The 18,693-nt window shown below is 49.6% G+C and overlaps 1 protein-coding gene across 2 annotated transcripts in view; it reads right to left on the minus strand.

Annotated features, from left to right (window-relative positions):
- The window catches only part of CNTFR (ciliary neurotrophic factor receptor), a 379,352-nt gene that overhangs the window by 288,970 nt on the left and 71,689 nt on the right, over positions 1 to 18,693 (minus strand). For both annotated transcript variants that reach the window (XM_054986878.1, XM_054986875.1), the window contains exon 2: positions 8,192 to 8,301. The gene's annotated coding sequence lies outside the window, so the exon portion shown is untranslated. The remainder of the gene's footprint in view (positions 1 to 8,191; positions 8,302 to 18,693) is intronic.

An 18,693-nucleotide genomic window follows, 5' to 3' on the forward strand; every position in this document is an offset into this window, starting at 1 on the left:
ATCTATTCTACTCCCAACAATCTTCTATTCACTGAATTTTTTGAAACTTAGCACTTAAGAGGTAAGTTGGTTCTGTGCACAAAGATTTGCAAAGGAACAAGGGGATTGAGGGCTTTTTCTCCGCTGTGTATGTTTATTTTATAACCTTTTTGCTGTGAAGAAGAGATCTGTGATCTCTGCAGACACGAACTCACAGCTCTGAGGACTGTAAAACCAAGCGTCTGTGACAATATCTTCTAGACAGAAAAATTGCCCAATAATCTTACAGAAACCTCTGGAAGAGCATGGTGTTGTGAATGGATTAATGGAATTCATTTACTAGAAATGTAAACATTGCATGAATATACAGCCTCATGCTACATAATTAAAAACTAATCCTTATTTCATTATAATAACCTTTGGACTATAATGTATCTTAAATAGAAAACAATCTTTGGATAGATTTTTACTCAGAAAACATTTTTTTAATCTGATTTTTTTTTAAAAAAAATCATTGCTTTTGACCCGCCCTGCCACCTGCCCATCCGTGCAGACATCCCGTGACTCAGCCACCCCGCATCAGGCCCTTCTCCCCTGGCCACGCTGCAAATGCCTCCACGTCGCTTTTCTCCTTGCCTCGCTCATCTGGCAAAGACCCTGTCCGTGCAGAGGAGAAGAGCCGTCCGTCCGGCCAAGAGCTGCCCCCTTCCCTTCCCCTTCTCCTGGCTTTCCATCCTATTTTCCTTGGCTGGTTCTGGGGGGGCTTATCAGCCGATCGGAGCACAGCTGTGACATGCCTTGCACCAGAGTGGCTGCAGTATTTTTTTTAATGGGCCAGATCATATGCTTTATTAAGCAAGATGTAAATCATGCCTGCCCCACCAGGGCCCATTGGTATGCACCCGCCATTAAACACGCCATTAGCTTGCATTTACAAATCTGTAAAAAGGCTCCGGCTGCCCATTCGAAGGCCACCACTTGGGTTGGGGGGGGTTATTCCTCCCTCCAGCTGAGCCCGTCCCGCTTGGTTGTCTAATTAGACTCTGACAAGCAGCGCCTGCTAGATCCGGCTTCACCCCAAATCCACAGCAGACCTTTGGGCCCGTTTCGCTGCTCTGCTGCCTTTTGCTTTAAACTTAAAACACTGTAGTGAGCGACGGGGAGAGGAAAGCACACCACAGTTTAACAGCCAGGAAACAGCAACTGTTTAAATATTTCTTTTACCACCTTGAGCCCAAGGGACGGAGCAGGCACAACAGGCTCCTGCCACTCTGCCAAACACCTTCTGGGGCTTTTGGCTCTACACATCCGAGGAACGGGCTGCCAGAACCAGGTATCTGGCAGTTTGGGTGCAGGCGGACTGTGGCTGTGGCCACTGGCAGCCCCAATCCCCTGTGTTTCTGCGGTGTGGAAGTCTTCCCCACAGTAGAAAGACAAAGTGGTGTGGCAGGAGAACCACCTTTGGGGGGAGGCATAAAATGGCCCCCCAAAGTGGGATCAGCTTGGGCCTTGGTGGAGGGTGGGAGGACAGGTGGGAGATGGGCCCCTGAAGTTTGGGGGGGCCAAACAGGTGGGAGATGGGCTCCTGAAGTTTTGGGGGGGAGGGGGGAGGACAGGTGGGAGCAAGTCCCCTGAAAGTTGGTTGCATTTTGCTTGTAAAATGCCACCCCAAGCCACCTAGAAAGATGACTTGTTTTTCCCCATAGAGAACCATGGAGAGTGTAGGAGGATGGGGGCACCTTGTTTTGGGGGGCATAACATGGCCCCCCAAAGTCCAATCTTTCTGAAACTTGGGGGGTAGTTAGAGGAGAGTTAGGAGAAGGTCTCCACCAAGATTGGTGTGAATTGGACAGAAAATGCCCCCCCAGACTCCCGGAAAGCCGGGAGAAGGTTTTCTCATTGAAAACAATGGCCGAATCAAGCCAAAATGCGAATACCGAATCGGCTTGCTGTTTCGGTAATCCCTGAATACCGAAACAGTTTCCTGATTCAGTTAAAACCAAATCAGGTTTAACGAAACAGGCAGGCCTTGCACACCCCTAGTCCTGATGTCTCCTGCTGCCCCATGACAGCAGCATGTCAACAAACATATGCCTAACCTTAAGTTCCTCACTAGCCTCCATTTCCAGCCCCAAAGCACACAGCCCCTGCTTCCAGATCCCTGCAGGAGCCACGCCTCCCCAAGCCCCAGCTGTGCCGATGCAGCAAGCAGGCTATCTCCGTGGCTAGCACTGTTGGGATTAATCCACAGGCACACTGCTGGAGCTCATCCAGCATCACACGAGGGCACAGAGGACAAGATCACTTCCCAGGGAGCTGTTCCTAACCAGGACGACTCATCACATCATCGCGGTGGCTGCGATCACAGAAGCCGCTCAATTGGGCCAAGGCGATGGGGAATTGCCACTTAATAATTTGGGGCAAGAGGGAGACTAAAAGCTGCCTTCCTTCCATTGCCTTGTGCCATCACTGCCCCTCATTTGCCCTCTGTCTCTCAGGGCAAACCTGTCCCACTCCCCTTCGCTGGTCCTGGGGGTGTGCATCCTGAACAGGCCTGGTAGGCTCTCGTGGCCTCTCAGACACACCACTAGCTACGAATATGTAAAGCTGCTGCTATTGGTCCCCCCTCCCCTCAGCACAGGGTGGCCAATGGCGACTGGCAGCGGGTCTTCCATGGTCTGGACCATTCTCAAAACCCCTTAGCTGAGAAAGAGCCTTCTCGCGGCAGGCGCCAGGGACATGCCGTATGTGTTGCACACGTGCTGTTAACACCAAGCCTTCAAAACCTCCCCAGCTTTCAACTGGATGTTGGAAGTTCCACCTCACTACGCATCGAGCCCAGTGGAGCCTCTAGGACCAGGCATGGCTCAAAAAATCCTCATCATACCCTGTCCAAGCCAAGCCACCTTCTCTGACTCTTGGCCATGCAATGTTAGGATCTGCCAAGTAACCTTCAAAAGGCCCCACTGTTTGTTAGTAAGACCTTTGTTGAAAAGCTGCTGGTTTCACGATCTCACTGGGTTCTTTGCCAGGAATGAGGGCACAGGCAGGGATCAGGCATATAGATCATTCAAAGCCCAACACTCCCCCTTTTCCTAAAGGCCGGCTAGTTCCACTGGGACACAGCTGTGCAGGGGATGGGACGCAGGGAGAGATGGCACACAGGGGGTGGAGGTTAGGGAGGCTTCCTTTCCCACGGCCCAGCTGCGAGAGCACCGGCCAGCAGAGACAACTTGCACCCTGTGGGAGGGCGTAAGAGACAGCGGACAGTTCCGGCACCGCATGACCTTCGCAGATAAGCGTAACGTCCAGCCCCAGCCCTGGCGCATGAGCATGGCACGTGCTGCCAGCATTTGACACCTACAGGCCCCCTCTTCACCCAAACACTCCGGAGTGCCCCACTCTATGCTGCCCCCTTCAGGGGCACGGGCTGCCCCGGCCGTCTCCTATTCCTCCTATTCCTCCTGGCCGCCTTCTGCTGGCTGTTTTTCCTCCTAGAGTAATGAAACTGAAACTCGAGTTTAAGTTCTCCAAGAGCACCAAGGGACGGCAGTCTTTTGCCAAGCCCGGAGAACAAACAAGCAGCGCTAACTGCTAGCAGGTGGGCAAAGAGACTCCTGGACCCCCTTTCTTGCCCCCCTCTCGCCCCTCTCTTTTGCTCCGGGCCACTAATCCAATTGAGCCAAGCCCCGGGCTCATAACAAAGCTGTGAGACATTTGTCACATCCCCGACTAGACCCGTGGCTAATTTTACAACGTTAATTTATCTTAGCATATTATATCGCTTTAATTTTGTCCCTCTGGATCCCATTACCGCTGCCGTACCTTGTAGCCAACGTGTAACGGTAATTGCCATTATTAGCAATGTACCGTGCGCTGGAGCAGCTCCACAAATAAAGGGAGCAAGAATGACGGGAGGCAGCAGGCCTGCGTGGGCTCAGCACCACAGGAAGGGAAGACAGACGCCGGGAGAGGCCAGAGTGAGGCTGTCGGACACGGGGCGGGGGGATCTCTGGCCCAGCCGCAGCAGGAGGGGACCCCAGAGGGAAGAGGAGGCGGTGTCTGGGGTGCCTAATGAACAAACGCTCCACAATCCAGGGAGGGCGGACAGCATGGCTGTCCTGAGGCCGCAAGTGCAGAAAGACTTGATCTCGGAGCAGCCTGATTTATAGCTCCGCTCTTTTCTCATGCAAACAAAAAGCACATCTTCACAGTCCTTGGAACCTGTGGAACTCAATGCTACATGCGGCGGCAGGCACAAGCTTACAGGGCCTTAAAAGGGGCCTAGATAAATTCTTGGAGAAGGGGGCGCTGGAGATGGAGAAGTGAAAACTGGAGTTGCTGTTGTATTGCTATAGGAGGAAGAACAGCCAGAAGGTTCGAAGATGGGGTGACCCAGTATGTTCGCATCCTACTATGTCTCCAAGGCAGATTTCATGGTTCTTCCTCCCCTCTTTTATCCTTGCAACAACAGCCTTGCGAGGCAGTTAGGCTGAGAGAGACTGACTAGCCCAAGGACACCCATGCAGCTTTTTGTCAGAGCAAGGATTGGAACCCAGGTTTCCCAAATCCTAGTCTGATACGCTAACCACTGCACTACATCGGCTCTCCATTTGGTGACTCGCTTTGGAAGACCAGAAACCAAGAGATGGCCGGCTGGCACCTCCTTGTCCTCTTGTGAGCTCCCCAGAGGGAAACTGAACAGTAGAGGAGACGGCTTTGGCAGAGGTGGCCTTAAATATGACTCTTATGCTCTTACTAACCCAGGTGAGGAGGATGAAAAGCCTATTCCCTCCCCCCCCCAAAAAACACCATTCAGCTCCTCAACCATAGCTTGCCTCCCCTTGCACACCAGCTAAAAGTTGTAGCTATCACTTGGGGGCAACCCATACAAGGAACAAAGCTCTGAACCATCAGGTAAGGAATTACAAACGTGGCTGGGTGGCAGGACCTCAGGTGACTGAGCCCCAAGATTCTGCTGGGTTCTGTGCCACACACCAGGGCTACCCTGCATGCCCCCAACCAGAGCAGCGAGCTAAGAGCAGGCAAGCAGGCGTCGACCGACGCTAGCTGCCCCTCCCCGGCTTTTGGGCACACAGTCCTTGCATCCTTTTCTTTGTACAACCGTGATGCTTGTATTTGATCCGAGCAGGAGGGTGGGGGGAAGAGAACCAGCGCCCTGCTCTCTCCTCCGATTCAGTCCTCCAAGCAGCCACGTCCCGCACAAATGCCAAGCGCGTTGACAAAAAGGCATTTCTGGTCCCACTCAAGCAAAGAGGACGGTTTTTTAATACTAAAGATTTCAGTTTATTTCTTTCAAAGATAGCGGTGAATCCCCTTGTATAGACTGCCAAGGTGGGAAGGTGTAGGGCAGCAACCGGGGGAGGGGGGGCTGATGCAGTTTGGTGTAGTGGTTAAGAGCGCAGGACGCTAATCTGGAGAGCCGAGTTTGATTCCCCACTCCTCCACTTCAAGCCAGCTGGGTGACCTTGGGTCAGTCACAGCTCTCTCAGAGCTCTCTCAGCCCCACCCACCTCACAGGGTGTTTTGTTGTGGGGATAATAGGAACATACTTTGTAAACTGCTCTGAGTGGGCATTAAGTTGTCCTGAAGGGCAGTATATAAATCGAATGTTATTATAATGTTATTATTTGGGATGGTGCCTGCTCCCAGCCTCCATGCACAAAAGCAACACACATAGACTCTAGCTCCCTGACGTAATTCTGCACCCACACCTGGCTGGCTCTGGCGTCACTGTTGCGCCGTAGCAGTCAGCCCCGTTACAAACAGCTGCTCATCCTCCAATGTGATTTACGCCATCACGTGTCAGCAATGCCCCTCCCACTCTCTACATTGGACGAAGTGGCCATTCCCCTCGACAAAGAATTAATGGACTTAAGTCTGACATCAGAAACCAGTATATTCAAAAACCAGAGGAGAAACTTTTTAACCTTCCAGGACATTCAGTTGCTGACCTAAAAGTAGCAGTTACCCTGCAGAGGAATTTCAAAGGGAGATTAGAAAGAGAGACTCCTGAATTGCAACTGATAACGAAGCTCAAGACAATGCATCCACCTGGACTGAATCAAGACCTAGGCTTCCTGTCTCATTACCAACGCTGATTTCTCCATACCCACCACCCCTCTCCATACTCCACCCTATCCAATCATGCCTGCTATTGTCATTCACCGGCTATTATCATTTGGCTTCTGCAATCACTTCACTCTCCAAGATACAAAGACAGAAGACTCACATTCTAGCTGTATCTGAAGAAGTGAACCATGGCTCGCGAAAGCTGAAACCCTACCACAAAGTTTGTTAGTCTTATAGGTGGTGCTGGATTCTTGCTCTTTTCTAGAGCATGATGGTCATCCAGAATAGATGCAACCTTGTGCCCTGCATAAAGAAGTGGGCAAGTCCATTAAGAAGTTAAGAGTCCTGACCAAAGGCGAGAGGGTACCCTTCTTCCCACGCCACCCCACCCTGCCTCATGTTTGCATTCTGGACTTGCCTGACCATCTATACAGGCCTCTTGCAGCTTAGCAATCTGGAGACCGACAAGCCACACCAGACCTTTGAAGAGGTCATGGCAAGGGTGCCCAGAGAAGTCACCAACATCTACTACAGAGTGGCCACTCACATCACAGGGAGACATGTTCAATCTCATGGCCCACCATGACTGGCACACACATCCCAGACATGTGCCATGTGTGCAGTGGTGTGTGTCAAGAGACAGCGGAGCAAGCGAGACCCGGCAGCTGCAGTGCTGTGGCAGGCAGTGGTGTGGAAATCAAAAGGAACAGTGGTAACAGAGGCTGGTCACTCTTACAAATGGACAAAACCCACTCGAAATGTTTTAACCAGGCACATCTTAGGCGACTTATGAGCTAGCACTCCAGAAGGTGAACACCAGAATGAACTGCCCACTCTGGTTTACCTATCACTACTTCTGGAATGAATGAAAAGTAAGTTAAGATCACATTTGCCGTTTGGGGGCTGCGCTGCTGCAATTTTAGGCTGCATTAATAGTAGCGTAATAGTCAAGTTATAAGAATAGTTTCAGTCTGTGGTAAGACAGCAAGATTCCAGTTCAGCAGCACCTTAAACACCAGCAAGATTTTCAGGGTATAAATGTTCGAGAGTCAACGCTCCCTTTGTCTCCTGAAAGCTTGTACCCTGGAAACTTTGTTCGTCTTCAAAGTCTCTCTGGACTTCAATCTTGCTCTGCTGCCAACACGGCTCTGCATCTGAAACACTGCAGGGTCGCTTTCTCTTCCACTCCCCAGAACAGCAGAGCATCCAATCCCAGGAATCGCGCGCAGCCTTCGCATGAGATCTTGCGAGGGACTCATGGGAACACTTTCAAAATGGCACCCTTTGAACAGAACATGAAACACCGCAAATAAAAGTATCACAGACAGACTAGGCGATTTTTTAAAAAAGAGTTTTTCAGATAACGGCATTTAAAATAACAACCACGAATTTGAATTTCAAAACAATGAAGTTCCACCACAGTCACCCAAGATACTATTTTCCCATTTGTTACCCGACATGCTTCAAGGCTGACAGGCCACGGAGCAAAAATGAGAAACTAGCAGATAAAATTCAGACGAACTTTTTGAACGATTCCAAGCCCCCTCTGGAGTCTTGTAGCGATCAATGTTTTCACTGCATTGAGAACAGGCCCCCCCCCCACATCATCTCCCACACTGCCATGACAGCCTCTTGCGCTCGTGACGACTCGACAGGATGTCTGCGTCATCATGACGTCACTACGGAAGAGGCAATGCAGTCCCTCCTCCTCGGAAAAGAAAGCCCAGAAATCTCAGCCCCTGGAAGCCACCTGATGCCTCTCTACGGGAAGGAGGCAAATGGTCCAAAAGGAAGGATAATTCCTAGTACAAAGCCGGAACCATCAAGAGTTTCGCAATATGCAAAACATGGCTAGCCGTCAGAGTTGGATAATCTCCTGAAGTCACAGCACTTCTTTGCCACAAGACCTCAGAATGCATTTTGCATTGGTTAGTAAGAACTTTGCATCTTCTTCCCTACGAAGAAGCCACTAGTTGAAGGGGGGGTGGGATTTTTACCCTTTTAGATGCAAAGAAGCTGCTCACCACCACACGTTCAGGTTTTCGCATCAGGAGACAATATGCCACTAGCCACTCCCATCCATCAAGAAACCCTCGGAAGATAAATCACCGTCTCCTACCTCTCTGCTGCTCCAGGTGCCAAGGGGTGGCCCCTGTGTCTCATCAAACTCTTCTCAGCTGCTTCAGAGTCGGCCTGTCCCGGGGTCTTTCCTGCCAGGTCCAGGGCTTCCTAGTAAGAGAGAGAAGGCGCTTGTCAGGTGCCAAGATTCCCGCATGCATCCTACAGTGCTCCTCTACGCACACCTTCAACGGACTTGGAAGGGGGTATCTCTGCGTAGGACTGCACTGCCAGCATTGGGGTGGGTGGGTTTGCCAGTAAAACTTTATTTTAAAATGTGACCTATTAATGAAGTCATCCCCCACCTTTTCAGTTTTGTTCAAGGTGGCATATAATACAAATCCATTCCAAACAATCCAATACAAAATCAGCATTTAAAGATATAATTAATATACATATACATATATTCTGTGGGGAGGGTGGAATATAAATACGATAAAATAAATAAAAAAACAAATAAAAAGATTTGCCCCAAAGCATAAACTTACTGCCCCAATCAAGTAAAAGAGAGACAACTATCCCTCCAGAAGACAAAGAGACCATCAGCCATTAGCAAAAGCACTCATAATACAGCTGTTTCCACAGGCCATCCAAACATCCTTAAGGAGGGGGGGGGGCACTGGGAACGTCTTGGGGGGGGGACGCAGATTCCTTGCAGGTAACAAATGAAGCGCCCCCAGGTGCTCCTCAAAGGCAATGGCAGGAGGTGATAAATAAAATAACAACTGCTCATAGGTGCTGCTCTTCTAGAGAGCTTCATGCTGCACTCAGAGCAGTAAGCCAGTGTTGTTATGATACCACAATACAGTTGGGGAGCTGGGTTGAATGGAGTGGCTTCCCCAAGGCCACCTGCTGAGCTCATGGCAGTAGCAGAATCTGAACCGCCAGAGTGCTGATTCGCAGCCCAACCACTTAATCACTATGCAACCACTGCCGGGTGTTTTTCCAAGGTTGCGCATTCCAGGGGCCCTAACACTGCATGCAAGTTTTTTTTTCTGTGCACATCATTTCTGAGCCTGCCAGCTTTCGTCCTCTGGGATCCCAGTGGGTTTTCTCTGGGATCCATGTTGCCCTTCCAATTACCTTGAGAGGCAGAAGGACAGCAACCTCCAAGGCCACCCCCATGAAGCCAAGGTTCAGCCCTGCATTTCACATGCCCAAAGCCAAGCTGTAGAGACCGCCACCTCTCGTCCCCCTTTAAAACAGCCCTATAAGGCAGGCCACTACTATTCTGGGATCTACAAGCAGACCTGCCAAAGACTACCCAGGGAGGGCTCATTTGTGCAAAAGGGCCCTTGCGGAAACGCTGGCCGCTGCTCGGTGCTTTGCCAGTCCACTCAACCCTGCTGCCTCCTGGCCAAAGGCACAGGAATCCGCCGCTCCACAAAAGTTTGCTTGCTGCTGGCCGGCCAGTGGAGTGCGCCGAACAGCCCAGGAAGCGAACTTTTTCCCAAAGCACTTGGCAGTTGGTGGGAGTCCTTGCATTGACTTCCATCGGGTTTTTGGATCTGATCTTTAGAAGGACCATTAAACAAGAGTAAATAAGGGAAACTCCCGCGTGAGGCTGATTGAGAAAGTCATTTGCTGAGCCCCAGGAAATAATTGCAAAGTTTTCCTGGAGCTTGAAGGAGGGAGAGCCGGGCCGTTTGTCACGCCGGCAGCGCGTGCCTTGCCGCAATTCATCACGCTTGTCAGGTGTCAGGCACTGAAAAATTTAACTGTGCCTTCCCCCTCCCACTGGGCACGCCATCAGTCACAACACACAACATGATGACGGCCAGGACCACCAAAGCAATGATTGACAAATGGGACAGAGCCCGCCCCTCCCACCCACCCCTCGCCTTGTTTTCTTGTTGCACCCCAAAGCTCTCAGTAGGGCTTCTGGAAGAACAGGCTGGCAACGTGCCTCACCAAGCCAACTGCCTATTAGAATCACAGAGCTGCAAAGTTCACCCCAAGGGTCATCCAGTCCAACCCCTGCACAAACAGGATATTCACAGCTATCCCCCCCATCGCCTCCCTCAGTTACCCCTGCTCTATGCCCAGAGGAAGGCAAAAAAGCCTCCAGGATTCCCAGCCAATCTGGCCTGGAGGAAAATTCGTTCCTGACCCCAAAGGGGCAATCAGCATTACCCTGGGCATGTACGAAGGGCCCCGAGAGCTTGCCACTGGCTCATCCATTCCTGCCCTCCCCCCCCTAATCGGTCTAAATTCATACCGAGTCATAGAACTGAGTCATTGCCAGGTTGTAGGTAAGTGCGGGGGACAGGGACCCCTGGAAAAATTCCAGCCGGACTTTACGGGGGGGGGGGATAACAAAGCTCCCCTCTGAACTCTGACCTCTCGACAGTCCAGGCAACTTTGTGCCCTCGTCCGCACATGCCTCATCCACATGAGAGAGCAGCTACGTCCACACTGAGCTTCGATACATTGTGGGGTCTGCCCCTTGGGGGAAGTATCTTTTTGGGAGCATGGAAACATTCCCCACCGCCTCAGTTCCGCAGGATCCAAATGACTGGCCGCATGAGAAGCTGCGGCCCGGCAGAGAAATTTGTGCCACAGAAACCATCCCTGACACAGACATGACAAAACATAGCCAGGCCCTTTCTCACATCCCATAATCGGGAGCGTCTGCAGAGTGCTTCGGCGCATTTCATGCCCCTGATCTTGCTGCAATCACCGCAGAGCCTCGGAAAGGCAGGCCATTTTATGGCCTGGGCAGAACACAAGCTTGCCAGAGGCTGTCCAAGCAACTTGCGTCAGAGACAAATTCAAGCCAGGGAGCCATTTTTGCCCAACCACTAGCCCCTCCAACTCAGAACGCGGTCTGACCCATATCCATTCCCCAATCCTGTTTTGCTCTCTCTTCTGGAATCCCAGTGCTTTCCAGAAGACAGAATAGAAAGCTGCCTTATACAGAGCTGGAACATTGAAACATCTTGCCAATACTCTGGGGTTGGCCCTCGCTCTCCCAGGTCTCCAGTCTGCCCCAGCCCTGCTGCCAGAAATCCTGGAAACGAAATCTACAGCCTTCAGCATGCAAAGAAGATTCCAGCACAGGGAACCTTCCCTCCAGCAATGCAATTAAGTCACCCTAGTCTGTTCCACTGAACACGAGGGTGCCATATCCCCACGCCACGTGTGCACAATATGGCTAGAAATCTGGAGCTTGAAACTACTGCAAAAATTGGTAATGGGCAGAAATGGGAGAAGCCAGAGATGTAAAATTTCCAGATATTTTGAAGCTATGGCAAAAAGTGGGATTTTTTAACAGAAATTTTGGGGAAAATTGAAATATATGCAATACTTATCTTCCTATCAAATCCAGACTCCTTTTACCAGTTTAACAATATCACATGTATCATTTATAACTTAGCAGGCATATAAAATTGTACTACTTTATACAAGTTAAAAGTAAAAAACCTCTGCGTTTTCTGTAGGAAAAAATCGCAAGTGCATTACTTAAGAGATGCAAATGAATACACTCTATGCTACCATAGCACACGTATCTTTAATTTATCAGAGGTAGGAAAAATAACAGATAAAGGTAGAAAATAAACTCTGAAGTAAACAAAAAGAAGGGCATTATTTGGACAGAAACTCTCTCACGAAGTCACCAACATGTCTGGATATTGTTAAATTATAACATCAAAAACACAGAATTCTAATAATGTATTATCACTAACCACATTGCTGCCAAATTATTTACATTTAACCAAAAAAAATCTATGTCTGTAGTATACATAGTAATTATCATTATCTAATGCTCTTACATTGGATTGTCTCATCTTATGGGGGGGGGCACAACATCTGACTGTTTTGATGTGCAACCTGTACTCTGGACAAGAGGCTACTACTGTCAGGACAGAACATGGGGAAGTTCTAGAAGAAGGTGGCGTGAAAATTGGTGGGAGGAACATTAACAATTTGAGCTATGCAGATGACACATTACTAGCAGAAAATAGTGAAGACTTGAAACGACTGCTGATGGAGGTTAAAGGAGAAAGCGCCAAAGCAGGATTACAACCGAACATCAAGAAGACAAAATAATGACTACTGAGGAATTACACAGTTTTAAAGCTGACAATGAGGAAACGGAAATTGTTCAAGATTTTCTATTCCTTGGTCAATCATCAACCAAAAGGGAGACTTCAATGAAGAAATCAGAAGAAGATTGAGACTTGGAAGAGCAGCTGTGAGGGAGCTCGAGAAGATCCTTAAAGAGAAAGATGTCTCTCTGGGAACCAAGATCAAGATAATCTAAAAGATGGTATTCCCCACTACTATGTATGGATGTGAAAGCTGGACAGTGAAGAAAGCTGACAGGAGGAAAATGGATTCCTTTGAAATGTGGTGCTGGAGGAGAGTTTTGTGGCTACCATGGAAGGCCAAAAAGACAAATAAGTGGGTACTGGATCACATCAAGCCTCAATTCTCCCTAGAAGCTAAAATGACAAAACTGAGGCTATCGTACTTTGGTCAGATCATGAGAAGACAAGACTCTCTGGAAAAGACAATAATTCTAGGATAGGTGGAAGGCAACAGGAAAAGAGGAAGACCTAAAGTGAGATGGCTGGACTCAATAAAAGAAGCCACGTCCTCCATTTTGCAGGATCTGAGCAAGTCTGTTAAAGATAGAACGTTTTGGAGGTCTTTCATTCATAGGGTCGCCATAGGTCGGAAGTGACTTTACAGCACAGAACACACACACAATGCTCTTACATAGCATTTTTCATATTTTAAATTTTGAGTAAAATCTTATCTTTCATTTTACTCTTTGTAAAAGAGAAAATACAGGGATTTTTTTTTAGTGTTCTCCAAATTTTCCATCAGAAACAAAAAAAAGCCCTCAAGACTTGTTGATGCTATACACGTTGATTGTGAAAAACTTTGCCTTTGGATGGGTTGACCAAGGATGTTATGGGGGGGGGGGGATGCCAAAATATGGCCAGATTAAGGAACCAGTAAAGATGTCTTAAATGTTAGATTCATATTCAAAGTACAAACTCAGCGAAGATCAAAAAGACATCAAACACAGTGAGGGCTGCCAGCCTCCAGGTGGTAACTGGAGTTCTCCCAGAATTACAACTGATCTCCGGGCAACAGAGACCATTTGGTTTGGTGTAGTGGTTAAGAGCCAGTTTGGTGTAGTGGTTAAGAGCATGGGACTCTAATCTGGAGAGCCGGGTTTGATTCCCTGCTCCTCCACTTGAAGCCAGCTGGGTGACCTTGGGCAAGTCACGGCTCTCTGGAGCTCTCTCAGCCCCACCCACCTCACAGGGTGATTGTTGTGGGGTAATAATAACATACTTTGTAAACCGCTCTGAGTGGGCATTAAGTTGTCCTGAAGGGCGGTATATAAATCGAATGTTATTATTATGTTATTATTATTTCCCCTGGAGAAAACGGCTGCTCTGAAGGGTGAACTCTATGGCATTATATCCCACTGAGGCCCTCCCCTCCCCAAACCCCGCCCTCTCCAGGCTCCACCCCCCAGACCTCCAGGAATTTCTCAACCTGGACCTGGCAACCCGATTCATGACCCTAACAGTACTGAGGTTGCACAGGGGATTTTTGAATGGGTGGGTTTTGCCACTTTTGGCCCCCTACTTCTTCAGGGTTTTTTCCGAATTCCAGACAACTCCCCCTTCAGATTTCAATGCAGCATTTCAAGGGTTTACACTGAAATCTGGAGGCGTTAAGCGACCGGAATTCAGAAGAAAACCCGAAGAAGCATGCGGCCAAAAGCAGCAAAAATCACCCGTGCCAAAAGGGCCTATGGCTTGGATCCAACGTACCCAAGAGATCCTCACCCCCCTTGTTCCCAGGGCAGCCTCTCGGATCATCCAAGGACGAGCATCTCTGGAAGCAAGGCACAGAGCAGGCGGGGGGGGGGGGGGCGGCGACACGTGAGACCCACCCTCTCCCCAAGCCGGGTTTCAACTTTTTCTGATTAAGTATTTCCTGTTCGGAAAAACAGTTACTAGGGCTGAGGATAAGCAAGGGTTTATTTTAGCTGTATATTTTAAGGAGGTATGTTTTTATAGACATGTTTTATCTCGCAATTTTTTCCCCTTGTCTCTTGATTGCTTTATAATTAATATTTTTATGTCGCAATATCCTTGTGTTTATAAAGGTTGTTACACACTCTGAGACTCTGTAGATAGGCTGGGTTATAAATCTGGGGAAATAAAAAAGGTGAAATGAAATTGTGGAAACCAGGAGGAGACTGCCAGCTTGAAGCCCCCACCCCAGGCTCCTGCTGTTGTGCTCCGGACCCCCCCCCCTACACACACACACTCCAGTCCACCAGTCCACCCTCACCCCCCACCAGAAGTGACATTCTGGAGAAGTAGCAAAGGAACAAAACAAGCCACCTGCCGTTTCCCAGCAATGGATGCTTCGTAGATGTTGCAAGGTATCGATGAAATCAGAGGTTGGAGAGGTGTCGTGGCTGAGCCCCCCCAGAGAGACGGTGCTTTGTCAATGCACTGTGGCTACAAAGGCCCTTGGGACGTGGTGCACTCAGAATGGCCCCAATTTGTTGCAATCACCCCAGGCTTAGGTCATCAAGAAAATCAGCTTGTTATTTTTAAACCAACTGTGTATTGGACACCGAAGAAAGCCAGTCTCTTCCAGACTGAATGAGGGGGACAATGGAGAGAGGAAAAGTCGGAGGCAAGGATATTGAGCCCACGCTAGCTGGACGAGCAAGGCTGCACGGAAGGTGGCACACATCCCTTTTCTCAGGTGAGGCCCGTCCCTTCTGGAGGGAGCAGAATGTGTTCCATCAGATCCGATCGCTGCAGCCTCTGAGAGGGCAATGATGGGCCGTGCCTTTTTATCCCACCCATCTGATGAGATCAGGGCAGTAGACATCATTTCCCTGTCCTCCCTGGAATGGCTCAGTGAGGAATACTGGGTGGAGGGGGGAGACCGACTGACTGACTGACTCGCATGCCCCGTGAACTTCATGGCCAGAGGGCTTCAGCCCCAGGTCTCTAAACAAGAATGGCTCTCTCCTTGGCTGTGCTGTGGACATCACTGTACAGGACAAAGGCAGAAAAAGGTGTTGTTGCGTCAGCAGCATTTCTGGTACTGAGATTAAAAGTTACAACAGAGCTTTGTGTAGAATGTCCAGTTTTTCCCACTGAGAAAGGAGGGTGATGTCTGTTCCCATCTGTGCTAGTTTCTTCGTGAGGTTGATGGATTTCCTCTCCAGTCAGCTGACTGCAGCGCTTTCCATGCTCATAGATCCAGAGGAGTCAGCCGTGTTAGTCTGTAGTTGCAAAACAGTAAAAAGCCCAGTAGCACCTTTAAGACTAACCAACTTTATTGTAGCATAAGTTTTCGAGAACCACAGCTCTCTTCGTCAAACATCAGGCAAAGAGAGCTGTGGTTCTTGAAAGCTTATGCTACAATAAAGCTGGTTAGTCTTAAAGGTGCTACTGGGCTTTTTACTATTTTGCAACTACAGACTAACACGGCTAACTCCTCTGGAACAGAGCTTTGGGCAGATTTGTCCACTAAACACTCCTGCCCAGAATACTTAAAATGCATGAACATATGACGCCTCCTTATACAGAATCTAGCCACTGGCCCCCCTGGCTCAATCCTGCACGCTCTGCATCTCTGGCTGGCAGTGTCTGTCCAGGGCCTCGGGCAGAGCCCGTTCTTTCCCACCACCGGCTGCCTGGGAGACTTTCTGTAGGCCCCACAGGAGCCCCAACCCACTGCCAGTTCCAAATGTGAGTGCAAACAAGAAAGCAAGCACCTCCTTCCAAGCTCACCTTTGCCAAGGCTGCGCAAGTGCCCGGGGAATATTCGTAGGGGAGAGTCTGCCAGCAGGAGACCCTCACCCTGCTCGCAAACTCCTCCTTTGTGGGCGGGGGTGAGGGGTGCTCCCCCTCAATTGGTCACCCCAGCTTTGGAACGTGGCATTTGCCTTGCTCCTTGTATTTTCATCCACACACAAGGCTTCAATAAAGCGCCTCGAAGTCACGCTCCTGGATCACCCCAAGCTCCACATCGGGTCCAGCACATGCAGCCAGAACTTCTGGGTAGCCCACATGCTCCTCTTGGTCCCTCAGATGTAATCCCCAGAGATGCCTGCTGGACCACGGAGGGTGCATTAAGCTGCCATAACTGGAACACATGAGAGATCGATTCTGTGATTTTACCGAGAGAGTGCAGCCATGCTGGAGGATGTGTATCGCTACACTTCAGAAGAAAATCAATACAAAGAAGTACAAAAGGCTTCTTGTTGAGAGAGAAAGCACACAACTTTGGTCTTTACACCAAGATCAGTTGTGAATACAAGTGAAGAAATCCACGAGGCCCTGGAGTTCTTCCAGAACCAAAACGTCATGGAAACCGTTCACCTTCCTTCCTACCACATTTTAGAAAGCATAGAGAGAACTTTTTAAAAAACCACTCTGGATGCTTTGAAGGCAGACGCTTGTGCCCTCCATGTAGCCACAGGACGTGGCACGTCCACGCTGCATCAAAGCATAGCTGAAACCCCACCGTGTGCATCACACACAGCACAGCGTCCTGGCGGCAGCAGGGGACCCACACAGTCACTTTGCTCTCCGCCACTGCGATCCTATCTCCAAGCGTGCTTCTGAGTAAGACCGGGCTGAGTCAGAGAGTCGAGCGCGGCTGTGTCACAAGCAAGGGCAAGATGCTCATCAGCCGTAAGAGAGGGGACGGTGGCAGGGGGCCAGGCCGTTCCCAGCAAGGGCTTGAGTCACTCAGCTGCAGGCACTGGAGGATGGGGCGGGGGGGGGGGGAGGCCACAATGGGAAGCCGCCTCCCTGGGCAGCTTTCCTACCTTGCTCACTGGAGCCACCATTTCAGCTTGCTGATCCCAAGCTGTCCAGGGGGACATGAGCAATACACCTTGCGGGACTCATCCTGCACCTGTCTGCATTTGTGCCACAGGAGCAGGCCTGGCCACCGTTACGGATCCCACATGCTTGGGATCCTCCCCCAGTGCTGCTGTTCCCCCCCCCCCCAAATTCACCTGCAAGACCTTTTGCACACAACAACTCAAGTTATATGTTCCGGCTAGTCACCTGGCCTGGAGAAAAACGGCCTGTCCCTTTCAGAGAGGCTTAATGGGATGTTATTTACCAGGTGATGTGATTTACCTCCATGCCATGAAACACTTCGGCTGCCCATTTCCACATATTAGCCTTCTATTAAAAGGACAGGGCATTTTCTTCCTGGCAAGCTATATATATTCCCTAACTATATATTCTGCGTTCTCTGAGCCCTTCGAAGCCTAGAGACACACACCGACATTAGAGGCCACCGTGCACAACCCCCTGGCATAATTTAGGCAAGTAGCTGTGTTGGTCTGTTGTAAAGCAGCCAGATGTGAGTCCAGTGGGTACCTGAGAGACCAACAAGATTTCCAGAGTGGAAGCTCTCGAGGGCCAGAGCTCCCTTCTTCAGGCATGAGCAGGAACGGAGATCCCGGAGCCTTCATATCCCAGTCAAAGGCAGGATGTAACAATGAACCCCCCCCTCCCCCGGGACTGGACAGGGATGTTTATCTCACTGCAGATGCTAATTTCTGCTCTTTGGCTGGGATATAAAGGCTCAGGAATCTCCATTCCTACTTGTGCCTGAAGAAGGGAGCTCTGACTCTCGAAAACTTGCAGCCTCAAAAAGGTGCCACTGGACTCAAATCTGGCTGTTCCCCGGCATAAGAACATCTCTTTTAATTGATTAACAAAATTTATATCCCACCCTTTTGCCCCCACAGGGATCACCAAAGCAACCAACAAATTAAAACATACATACTGAAATCGCAGTATAAAACCATTAAAATCAACCCAAACACATCATTAAAACAGTTAAAACCAGAGCTTTAAAATCATACAAAGACATAAAAAGATTAAAACATTGGACATGAAGCCAGGATCGCTGAGGGAAAGCCAAGTCTAACAAAAAAAAAGTCTTCACTGGCTAGTGGCAACGGAAGGCAAATCTGCTTGGGGAGAGAAGCTCCAGAGCTCTGGTGCCACAACCGAGAAGGCCCTTCCCTGGGTTGCCACCCACCTAATCTCAAAGCAGGGCCTCCAAAGATGACTCCGTGGCTGAGTAGGTTCCTAAGAGAGTTGGTGACCATCAGAAGAGCCCCGCTGGATCACGGCAGAGATCCACCTATTCCAGAGTCCTTTCTTACACAGAGGCCAGCTAGTTACTCTAGAGGGCTAACAGGCAGGGCACAGAGCCGAGGCCTTGCCACTTCGGGATGTGAAGCTTCCCCTTGGTCAAAGTGGCAAGTTGCCACTGACGGATCTGTCCTCCGTGACTCTATCGAGCCTCTTCTAAAGCTATCCGTGCTCGTGGCCCAAGATGGCAGCATTTCCTTGCCCATTTCAGCCTCTCCCCTCTATGCATTTTGGTCCCAGATCACAGACTGTCAAAACAGGGAGGGAGTGCCCATCACTTTATTTACCTGCAACATTTATATTCTGCCTTTCCCCAAAG

Source organism: Eublepharis macularius, chromosome 8 (genome assembly GCF_028583425.1).
Source record: "Eublepharis macularius isolate TG4126 chromosome 8, MPM_Emac_v1.0, whole genome shotgun sequence".
In the NCBI taxonomy this organism is placed as follows: Eukaryota; Metazoa; Chordata; class Lepidosauria; order Squamata; family Eublepharidae; genus Eublepharis; species Eublepharis macularius.